The sequence below is a fragment of the Suricata suricatta genome, chromosome 8 (assembly GCF_006229205.1).
Source record: "Suricata suricatta isolate VVHF042 chromosome 8, meerkat_22Aug2017_6uvM2_HiC, whole genome shotgun sequence".
NCBI lineage: Eukaryota > Metazoa > Chordata > Mammalia > Carnivora > Herpestidae > Suricata > Suricata suricatta.
Window position 1 is genome coordinate 31,392,711 of NC_043707.1, and position 12,204 is coordinate 31,404,914.

Below are 12,204 nucleotides of genomic sequence, written 5' to 3' on the forward strand. Positions count from 1 at the left end.
GGGATGCAAACACTCGGTCCACACAGCAGTGGTTAACTCTGTGGGAGATTTTGCACCATGGAAACTGGCAAGTGCTACGAATCAGGGCTTCCGGAGAGTTATTTGTTAAACAGAGGGGAAGGGTGACAAGGGTCCCCTTGGGAGTGTCCTTCCTCTTCTCTCACCCCAGGAGCCCAGCGAGATCAGGGGTCAGCCAGTGCCTCCCCGTTCTCAGCCCTCTGCTCTTACCTCCCAGAAGCTCTGCTGGCATTTGTGGGATCGGTCAGGAGCTGGAATGCAGCCAGCGGCCGTGAGGAGGAGGCTGATAGATGAGGCAGTGTGGGTCACATGACAAATGAAACTTATGAATGTGACAGAGGCAGACTCCACAGAAGGCAGGCCCTGGGTCAGACTGCTGGGCGAATGCCTTCCCTTCCCCGAGCCTCAGTCTTCTCCTCTGTAAAGTGGGGATAACAACTACCTCCCTTGGAGGGTCTGAGTGAGGACAGAATGAGGTAACACAGAAAACACTGCACGCTGACCAGAAAGCGACAGGGATCGTCATCACATGGCGCCCACCTCTGCGTCCTTTCCGTCCTCACAGTCAGCACGGACTGCCCCGTGCACTGTGCCAGCTGCCGAGGACCCGAAGCTCCATGCCCCGCCCAGTCCTCCAGCATCTCCGTGTGCAGCAGGAAGACAACACAGAAAAGGGAACCCCTGGCTGTTGATGGGGCCCAGGGGACTGTTGACGGCTGTCACTGCGTGGGGAAATGGAGGGGAGCAGAGAGGTACAGACCCAACACCACAGCAGATATTTCCTGTCACTGTGACCTTAAGTGATCCTCACAACCTCACTCAGGACCTCAGTTTCCTCGTGTAAAATGAGAACCATAACAGACCCTGCCTACCTCCTGGGGCTTGAGGAGAGTAAATTAACTTCTACTTTAAAATATAATTTTAGGGGTGCCTGGGTGGCTTAGTCGGTTAAGCCACCCACTTCAGCTCAGGCCATGATCTCGCAGTTCATGAGTTCAAGCCCTGCTTCAGGCTCTGCGCTGTCGGAGCCTGGAGCCTGCTTCAGATTCTTTGTCTCCCTCTCTCTCTCTGCCCCTCCCCTACTGGTGCTCTCTCTCTCTAAAAAATAAACATTAAAAAATATATATAATTTTATTTCAATTTGTGAAGTTTTAGTTTGACAAACTGCAATTTATTAGTATATCCTTTAATAGATCATGTTATTGGTGTTGAAGCTAAGCAATCTTTACCAAGCCCGAAGTCACATTTGGTCCTATGCTTTTTCTAGAGTTATATAATTGTAGGCCTTTTATATTTTAGTTTATTTATTTTGAGACAGAGAGAGCGTGTGTGCATGAGTGGGTGTGGGACAAAGAGAGGGGGAGAGAAAGAATTCCAAACAGCCTCCATGCTGTCAGTTCGGAGCCCAACATGGGGTTCTGTCTCACGAACCATGAGATCATGACCTGAATTAATGCCAAGAGTCTGACTCTTAACTGAATGAGCCACCAGGCACCCCATAGGTCTTAAATTTAGACCTATCATTCATTTTGAATTAATTTTTATATAATGGAACAAGGTATGGTGTTTTGTGTTGCTGTTGTTTTATATTTTGTTTTTGTTTTTTGCATATGGAGGTCTAGTAGTTCTGGTACATTTGTTTAAAAGACTATCATTTCTCCACTGAATTACCTTTGCACCTTTGTGAGGAATTAACTGGCCATACATGTGTAGGTCTGTTTCTGTATTCTGTTCTTTCCATTGATCTATTTGTCCTTCTGGATTACAATTGCTTTATAATAAGTCTTGAGGTCAAATAGCATAAACCCTTCGACTTTGTTTTCATTTTCAAAGTTGTTTTGGTCAGCTTCAGTCCTCGAACTGCTTGAGGAAAAATTTTTTTATGTTTGTTTTATTTATTTATTTATTTAACTTTTTAAGTTTATTTTGAGAGAGGGAAGAGATGTGGGAGGGGAAGGGTGGGGGGAGAGAATCCCGAGCAGTCTCTGCAATGTCAGTGCAAAGCCCAATGTGGGGCTTGAACTCACAAACCCTCAGATCATGACCTGAGCTGAAACCAAAAGTCAGATGCTTAACCAACTGATCCACCCAGGCACTCCTATTTATTTATTTTGAGAGAGAGAGAATGCACTCAAGCCAGGGAGTGGCAGAGAGAGAGGGAAGGAAAGAATCCCAAGCAGGGTCCACACTGTCAGAGCGGAGTCTGCCACAGGGCTTGATTCCAGGAAGTGTAAGATCATCACCTGATCAAGATCAAGATCAAGAGTCAGACACTTTTTAAAAAAATTTTTTAACACTTATTTATTTTTTCAGAGACAGATCATGAGCAGGGGAGGGGCAGAGAGAGAGGGACACACAGAATTGGAAGCAGGCTCCAGCCTCTGGGCTGTCAGTACAGAGCCCAAAGCAGGGCTCGAACCCACGAACTGTGAGATCATGATCTGAGCCCAAGTCAGACGCTTAACCAACTGAGCCAGGCGCCCCACTTGAGGAATTTCAGAACTGGCTTGTTAGTTTCTGGGATTTTGGTTAAGATTGTGTTAAAGCTACAGATTAATTTGGGGAAGCTTGACATTTTAACAGTATTGAGTCCTCTCGTAGAAGAATTTATTAGTTTTCTTCAATTTCTCTCAGCAAATTTTGTAGTTATCAATGTGCAGATCTTGCCATATTTATTCTTAAGTATTTCATATTTTAAATGGGGTTTTTGCAATTTCTAATTCTTTGTTATTAGCATATAAAACACAGTAAGATTTCTGTTTATTGCTCTTGTATCCTGCAACCTTGTTTAAAGCACTTATAACTCTATTAGCTCTTTTGTAGATTTGACTGGATTATCTACTGGATTGTCAAGTCCTCTATGAATAGGACAGTTGTTACTTTTTCCTTTTCAACCTGGATGCATTTTGTCTTGATTTTTGTACATCCAAGATTTTAATGGTAGAGGTGACTGAGTGATGACACAGAGCTAACGCCATTGAAGGAGATTTTCTATCATTTTTATTTCCTAAGGGAAGGAAAAACGCCATGCCATAGAGGGACCCCTGGGGAAACACTAGAGGGGGCACAGAGAGGCAAGACCACAGCCTTTATCATATTTTAACCTGGGAGACATGGCAAAGGATGGGAAACAGCTTAGGACTGTCTAGTTTGACTACTCTGGTGGGCTTTGGGCTGCAAGTACTATCTCTAGTTGCCTAAACCCAGCACAGGGTTGACTCAGGGCAGAGGAAATATTGGCCTGGTGAGTGAAAGTGAAATAAAAAAAGTGGTTTTGAGTTTGGGCCCAGTGGGTTAGTTTGCATATGAAAGACATGCTCCTAGGAAAGCCCTTCCCAAGGTCTAAGAATAGGCTAGCCTTTCGAGGGGCCATCCCCTTCCCAATCCCCAAGGCCACAAGTGCCAGAGCATCAAGAATGAAGACAATTAAAAAAAAAAAAGAGTTAATACATTGCCTTGTGATGAAAGAATGCCAAATACGTAAATACAGATACTAAGAAAACACAGAACACTTTTATCTCTTTGTCTTGCCTTATTCCATGAGCTAGAACCTCCATCACAATGAAGGGAGGTAGTGAGGGCAGACATCTTTGTCTTACTCCTGATCTTGGGGGGAAAGCAGGAGCAGGGTGAGGTGCCCTGGAGGGGGAAAGGACTGGGGCACTGATGGATGAAGCCAATGAGGAAGGGAGAACAGAACCAGGAGAACTTGGAGGAAGACCTAAGGCGGTATTCTCAGATTGTAGTCCACAGCTCATAGGGCTCACTGTCCCTGCTCCTGATCACACTGCTTCAGACCCCTACCCCCTGGACACCCTTTGGGCTAAAGGGCTGCCTTTAGGCTCTGCCCATCCGTGAATCACAAAACCCCAGGCCCTCCTCCTCCCAGAAGCTGGTCTGTGAGTAGAGCCACAACTCAACGCTGATGACAGGGCCCTCTCATTGCAACTGGGACAAGGGAAGATGAACAAACACAAAGACTGTAAGAGTCACCTTAAGGTGGCCACCGAGTGGCCATTTCTCTGGAGAACACGTGCACAGACGACCTCCCCGCCCTTCACCTGCAGACCTGGGATGTCCTGCCCCATTTGGAAACAGCCAATCATGAAGCTCCAGCTTCCCATCACCCTGACAGAGGAGGCAACCTATTCCATCCCGCCATGTCCCTGAAAGGCCCTTATTTGATAATCTCCCCTCCAAAGATCAAACCCAGAACCCCCTCACCCATAACCGCCCCCCCCCCATCGCCTATCAGGCGCGACTTCCCGGACTCCCCACTTCCCGGGTCATGGGACCTCGCCCGGGAATCGCAGATCCCAATAAAGGCTTTCTTGGCTCCATAACCTGGTCTCTTTTTCCTCCCATCTCCGCCTCTATCTATTAAATCTTACACTTGGTGCCGAAACCGGGAGGAGATAGTAGCTCAGCAGCTGGCTTCTAGCTGAGCTCTCTCTTCCCCGATTTGGGATCTAACCTTGTGCTGGAAATGGAAACTGCCCCAAAGGCCGGGGCCCTCCTGTGGAGCTTCTGGTCCAGGATCAGAACCCTACCCCACCAACTAATTGGTAAGTTCCCCGATTATCCGAGCCTCTGTTGGGGATCCTGTCCGAAATCGCAGCCGCGGCCGGATAACCCCTCCGCCGTAGCCCCAGGGGCTACTCCAGCGGTATATAGTCCCAGCGGCTATACCCGCTCCGGCCTCCTGCGTTGGGGAGACGTCCTAGATCCTAGGATGAGCCAATGCTCCGTTCCGAGTCTCGTGTCTGAACACAGGGACGCCTGCTTCAGACCCGAGACTTTAGGCCAGATATTATGGGAACTTCCCAATCTAAGCCAGAACTTGCAAAACGAGCGCTCACCCCTTACAATGCCTTCTAAAGAACTTCCCACTCCTTAGTTATGCTAATGACCTTAGCAGCAACCGCCTAGTCTGTTTCTGCAGTACGGTGCGGCCCCTTTATAAACTGGATAACCAATCTCGGTGGCCTCCAGAAGGGTCCCTCGATTTCCAAATTCTCACAGACCTAGATAATTTCTGCCAGAGGCAGGGCAAATGTGCAGAGATTCCTTATGTTATGGCTTTTTTAGATCTGCATTGCCGCCCCTTACTGCCTGAATCCCTGCTTCCCTCCTCCCTGACCTCTGACCCCTAGGGTGATCTTACGCCCTGCCCCACCCCGTCTGCTCCTCCGGGTACCCTCCCCTCCCGCCACTGCCTCCGCCGGGACCCGCCTCCCCCCTCCCGCCACCTCTCCTCTGGTACCTGCCCCCTTCCTCAGCAGCCCCTATCACCACTCAAACCTGCGCTCACCAACAGCCTTAAAATGCCCCCGCGCCGGCCATCTCACCTTTCAGGGAAGTGGCGGGTGGGAGGGGCCTGTTAGAGTTCATGTGCCCTTTTTCCTACAAGATCTGTTGGCCATAAAAAAGCGCTTGGGGTCATTCTCCTCAGACCCCTCTCAATTCATAAAGGAATGCCAATATTTGGCCCAAGAATATGATCTCACCTGGCATAATATCCATGTAATCCTGACCTCTACCTTAACCTCAGAGGAAAGGAAACAAATCCAGACAGCTGTTCGCGACCACACAGACCAGATTCATATTACCGATCCCACAATACCTATTGGGACAAAGGCCAAACTGGCAGCCGACCCTAATTGGAATTACCAGCAACAAGGAACTGGCCACAGGTGATGGGATCAGATGATCCAATGCTTGCTGGCCGGCATGCGAGCAGCCTCAAATAAGTCTGTTAATTTTAATAAGCTCCCAGAAATTATCCAAGAGCCCAATGAGAACCCACAGCACAGTGTAAGGCCGTCCTCTCACTCTCGGTTTTGCCTCCACTGGCCAGAAGGCCTGGTTTCCATGTTCCTTGTCCTAGTTTTGTTGATTGTGTTGTCTTGGTTTGTTCGGACTGACGCTATGGGACAAACTCAAACTACCCCTTGACTTTAGCCTTGGACCGTTCCAAGGACGTTAGGGAAAGAGCTGATGGATTTAGGCTTAAAGCAAAAAGAGAAGGTCTCTGTCTTTTCCAGGAATAAATGGCCAACCTTCAATGTTGGATGGCCACACACACCCCACCTTGATTAAAACCTTTTCTTTCTCCTAGGATTCTACCGAGAAATGGAGAGACAATGCCATGCTGTCCGTCTTTACCCCGAGGCCCTTCCCCCTCCTTAAATGCATATTAAATAACTTCTCCGGTTTCAGGAAAAGAGGAAAGAACTATGGCTTTAACCTAAAGCTATCCTGACTGCGGACACGCTGCCAGCTGGACTGGCTGACATTCCCTGGACTGATAACCCCCAGAGGGCTCCTATAACCTTAACCTTGCCTCTTCTGCCTTCCCCTCCCACTCTCTGTTTCTGTACCTACCTGAATGTAATATGCCTCATTGCCTCCTCCCATCCTCGGAGGCTAAGAGCGAAAGGCACTCCCAGGGACATCTAGGTTTTGGGAGCTGGGAAGACACTCTTGCCTTCCCTTCTACCCTGGAAATGGCGCCAATAATCTGTAAGAGTCACCTGTCTAAACCTCCAGACGTAAACTAGTTTATCATCTAAATTTTGAATGCACATGTGCTTTTGTTTGGGGTATTAAATGGAGGTCTGGACACACGACTTCCCATCCCAGGGCCATACTGAGACGTCAGGCGGCCCTTTAGTAAACCTGCAAACACCTGTTTTGTGGCCACTTCTGTACCCGTTTTTGTCCAGTTGTCATTGTCATTGTTTTTGGTCTTACGTGTAGGTGAATGTGAATGTACAACTCAGTCTGGCAAGCCTGCCGAGTGTCTATGGCAGCACTGGAACAGCTTCCAATCATAAGTCACAATGCTGAGACCGCTATGGCTAAGCATCACCTAAGTTCCTTTGGGACACGGCCAGCTGGGTATCTGACTGGTCTCCTCATTAGAGGGGGCACCCCTACCCCTTTGTCTGTCTTTGTGACACCGCCTCAGAGAACATGGGGTTGGGACTGTGCAGAGAAGAAGACCTTATTGGTCTGGCTGAGATAAAATCATACTGAAGAGGACACTGACTCTCTCTGTGTTCCTCTGCCTTGTAGACGTGAGGGCTTCTCCCTCATTCATTTCCCAGGTTAACAGCTATAATTGGAGAAAAAATTTAAACTGGAAATTCTCCTTCTCTGCCCCTGGGGAGCCTCTCCTCTTGCACTCCCTTCCCCCATTCTTATTCTGTACCGCCTGGGTGGGGAAGAGCCAGCCTGCATAACTGCTCAGGTCTCAGGCAAGGCCAGCTTCTCCCTCTGCACTAGGTGATGAGAAACAAAAGACCACAAAAGTCAGATTTTTTGCACCAAATTTCCAGGTCAAAACTGAGGCACGAGCCACAACTAGTGATTGGTATATTGGTATAGATGAGGTCCGTAGATGCTAGTGCTTTTGACTCGTGGCAAAACAACTAGGGATATTTAAAACTGTTAAAAACCTGCTTTGTACTCAGTTGGTTCATAAATTTACCATCCAAGAAAAACTCTGGTATAAATACCGTTCAGTTGGTTACTAAGTCCTCAATTGGAGACTAAAGACTGATGGGGAAATAAGAAAAGCAACCCTGTATGCAAAAAATCGGGGATAAAATTGGTGATATGTAAGAAAGATATAAGAAATGAAAATGCATTTTTGTTGAGGGTAAAAGAAAGTAATTTTCCTAAATGAGATTGGTTGTTTGGAAAGAAATGGCTTTGGGACAAAGTTTAAGGGAAAGGAAAGTTGTAGAAGGTTCGTGAAAGGAAATCATTGAAAAGGAATTTTATGTGTGAGGTTGAGATAAATGAAATTTTAAAGATATATTGGTATAAGGTTGAAATTCTGCTTTTCTCTCCATTCAAAAGACAAGTTTTTCCAAATTGTTGATCTGCTCTTGATAAGACTATGTAAATGGAGAGTTTCTCTCTTGTCTGCCAAAAAGGCCAAAGAAGCTTTAGGGATTCTCTTTGTCAGGTCCTTGATTGCTTAGTTAAAACTTTTAAACGTTAAAGGAGTTCAGTTTTCCTAACCACCATGTAATGCTCTGCATGTACCTTTGGGATCCTTTATTGCCACTTTGGTTAAATTAATAGAGTTTTCAGATTTGTAATAATCTGTAATTCTATTTAGGATGTGCTTTATAACTTCCTAAGGTCTTAACAAACTTCCCAGGAGTTAAATGGTAAAAAGTTTTACACAATTCGGCCCTTTTATTTAGGATGCCAGGTTACTTAAAAACACTGTTGTAACTAAAAGCTGCCTTCAACCTGATCAAGAATCTAAAACATGGGACTAACTTGTTGGAAATGTTGTTTCTACTGAAGCATTTATCTTTTCTCTGTACTTAAACCATCCGATATTCAAAAACTCACAGTGAGTTTTCTTTTTCCATGGCGATTTCAATTGTTTGCATAAGTTCAATGAGAATCTGTTCATTTTATAACAGGACACCATTAGAAATACTGGTTATTTTACCAAAGCTTTGACTGGAATGTCCTATTTGAGAGTCACGCATAGACTCAGATATGAACTGACAGCTTTAAGGAACTAAGGTTGACTTTATGGAACATGGAGCCATAAAGCCTCATGGAAATGTTGGCTGGATACCTTGCTCACAGAGTTCCAGCAGCCTCCCCAGGTGAGTAAAGAAGGTCACTTCCTGGCAGGTATAGGGACCTCGGCATACCTTGGGAACCTCGGGAAGAGGAATTAGCCCAACTCAACAGGTATTACAGGCCTGTCTGATGGAAAGTGCTTGGCTTGGCTTCTGGCCCAGAGTGGCTACTAAAAGTTCAACCTGGAGATTCCTTATAAAAGGACCCAGCAAAGCAAGCCTTATAAAATCCTCATGAACAATCCTTATTCTTGCTGAGCTTATGTAAATAATCAGGCCAAGGTTGTTAAGACTGAACTCGTTCCACAAAGGCGTTGGTCTCAATCTGGCTATCTAAAAATGAGGTTTTTTAGAGAGAAAAACAATGTTTCAGCAATGCACTACTGTAAATGTTGTTCTCGTTCTGAGTGTCTTTGAATATTTGTTGTTAGATCTCAGGCTTGTTAGTCTGTGAGAATGATATCTAAAGTGGGAGTCACACCTTTTCAAAAGACTTAAAGGTGAAATTCACAGATATGCAACTAAACAAAAAGTTCAGCCCCTATTAAAGTTTCAGGTATCTCTTTGGAGTTAAGTGGACCGACTCAGAAAAAACTCCCAACCTGGTGAGGTGATCCAGATCCAGTTGATCAGCTTGAACTGATCTTCAAAAAGACTCTTGACTCCAGGGATCTCCAGCCCTGCTCCAGCCACACCCCGGAAACTGGCTGGTCTAGCACGGCAGAAGCCTGAGGAATCATCGGTTCAGTAAAATAAACTGTCTTGTCTCTTTCCATCAGACTGGCAAATGTTGCCCCAGAAAGCTGGGGAAACAGCAAAAGTTCCTGATTATGTTCTGTTGGTATTAATTGCCTCTGATCTGGGCATGGGATTTTAACATAGCAAAAAGTAAGGGGAGACTACGCCTCTACCGCCAGACTCTAATGGGGGGTCTCAAGTGGCCGCTAGATGGCCCACCAATTTGGCTAAGGTTAATAATGTACAACAGGAAAAGATGAGTCTCTGGCCACCTTTTCTGAAGGAATCATGCAGGCATATCGCACTTGTATGCCCAAGGATCCTGAAAAACCAGGAAACAGATCTGCTGTCATTCTTACTTTTGTAAACCAGGCAGCACCAGATATTAGAAACCCTAAAAGAGACCCTCACCAAATTAACCATGGAGACTGGTAGACATGGGGTAAACTCTTCCTTCCTAGGCCCTTTACAGGGTAAAATTCCCCTTCAACCCTAGGCCTTACTCCTTATAAAATTGTTTGGGAAACCCCTTCCCATTATTCCTAACCTTACATCAGAGTTATAATTTGTTTCATTCCTTAAAAACACTTCAGCACGATCAGGCCCCATCTAAAGGATGCATTAACTAAGGCCATTGACGCTGATCTAGCCAAGCTAGAAAGCTCTATTAGTCAGTTACAACACTCCTTGGATTCCTTTGCTGAAATGGTGTTACTAAACAGGCAAGGGTTAGACTTATTACCATTACATCAAGGAGGGCTATGCCAGGCTTTAGGGGAACAATGTTGCTTCTAGGCCAATAGCTCAGAAATTGTACAAGATAATCTTAGCCGTTGTTCGCGGCCATCTATAAGAAAGGGCAAAAGTAAGGAGCCAAAAATCAAAATTGGTATGAAAGCCTCTTCAACTGGTCTCCATGATTAATTAGCCTCTTGTCCACCCTGGCCCAACCTATAATCTCATTCCTCCTCATAGCCCTACTGGGGCCGTGTCTGCTCCACTGTTTTTCCAACTTTTTACAGGAACTGGTATCCAGATTCACCAACCGTGCCACTTCCCACCTGCTGCTGGTTTACCAGTACTCTCCCATTCCGACCACAAACCCCAATCATCACGCGGCCCCTATCTCAGCAGGAAGTAGCCAGAGACCTGACTCCGCTCCATAACACCAAAAAGGTCAGAATGTAAGAGTCACCTTAAGGTGGCGACCGAGCGGCCATTTCTCTGGGGGCTGGAGGAGAACACGTGCACAGACGACCTCCCCGCCCTTCACCTGCAGACCTGGGATGTCCTGCCCCATTTGGAAACAGCCAATCATGAAGCTCCAGCTTCCCATCACCCTGACAGAGGAGGCAACCTATTCCATCCCGCCGTGTCCCTGAAAGGCCCTTATTTGATAATCTGCCCTCCCAAGATCAAACCCAGAACCCCCTCACCCATAGCCCCCCCCCATTGCCTATCAGGCGCGACTTCCGGGACTCCCCACTCCCAGGGTCATGGGACCTCGCCCGGGAATCGCAGATCCCAATAAAGGCTTTCTTGGCTCCATAACCTGGTCTCTTTTTCCTCCTATCTCTGCCTCCATCTCTTAAATCTTACAAAGACCACACACCATCTGTGACGAGAAATCATGCCTCCTAATTTCAATGGGGCCAAGGACTTGAACATGACATGGAATGTGCAGCTTGCATCTAGTGAGATCGTATCTGGGAGCCGCAGGGCCTGAGGCACCCAGGTGGCAGGTACTCTGCCAAAATGACCCAGAACCTTTGAGTAAACATGCCATGCTGCTCAACAGAAGAGGCTGGGCCACCGCCTAGTGGGGTCTAGCCCCCGCCTTTAGTGACCTGGCAAAGAGGAGACTGTCCACCCAGGTTCCACAGCTAGTGAGGCAAGGTGGGAATAAAATTCAGGTGTCACCCCTCAGACAGGACAGCCCACCCTAGAGAGGAGCTGCCAAAAAGGCAGTCGGTCTCTTGTCCTCTCTTCTGTCCACCTTTCCAGCTGTTTCCATTCACCCAAGCATCTTTCACAGCCCAGTGGACTCCATGACATTAAGTTTCCTGATACTGAAGACAGAGAAACAACAAATCCACCACACAATGTTGTAGGGCAGAAAATGAGGCAATGGATGTGTAGGGCCTGGCTCAGAGAAGGGGATTCCATGAAAATGCAGAACCTGTCTCTTGGGGCCTGGGAAGAGGTGTAAGAAATGTAAACACAGGGACAGGGCAGGGGCTGCCTGGAAGGCCCTGGGAGAAGCATATGGGAAAATTAAGACTGAGGAAGGAACAGAGAAAGGAAGTCGGTCTTCTTGCTTCCACCTCTAAAAGATGAAGCCACTTCCTGTGATGAAATCATGTTCTCCAATCCTCACCATCTACTCAGTAAGCCAATGCCAACCTCATTCTGGGGAGGGAGGGAGCCGAGCCTCCTAAAACCAGCACAGAGAGTCCCCAGTGTCTTGCCCCCACCCACCACCAGTCACAAGCTGGCAGTGCCCTCAATTGGAGATGGTCCAGGGACTGTCCCGAGGATGACTCATCACTGTTCTGGGCCTTATTTCCCCCTCTGGTCAAGGAAGGCCCTGATTAGCCAGGGCTCTCACAGCTGTGGACGGAATCACCTGTGGAGAATTATAAAAATACAGCCTCTTGGGGTTCACCCCCCAGAACTCTGCTCTCGGCAGCTGAGGCCCAAGGTTGTGCGGTGCAACTTGGTGGGAGCATCCGGAAGGAGCAGAAGGCTCTGTGAACTCAGTGAGACTGGAGTTGGAGTCCTGGACCTGCCCCCTGAGACTCACCTGACCTGGGGCAGGGCTTCTCTGAGCCCT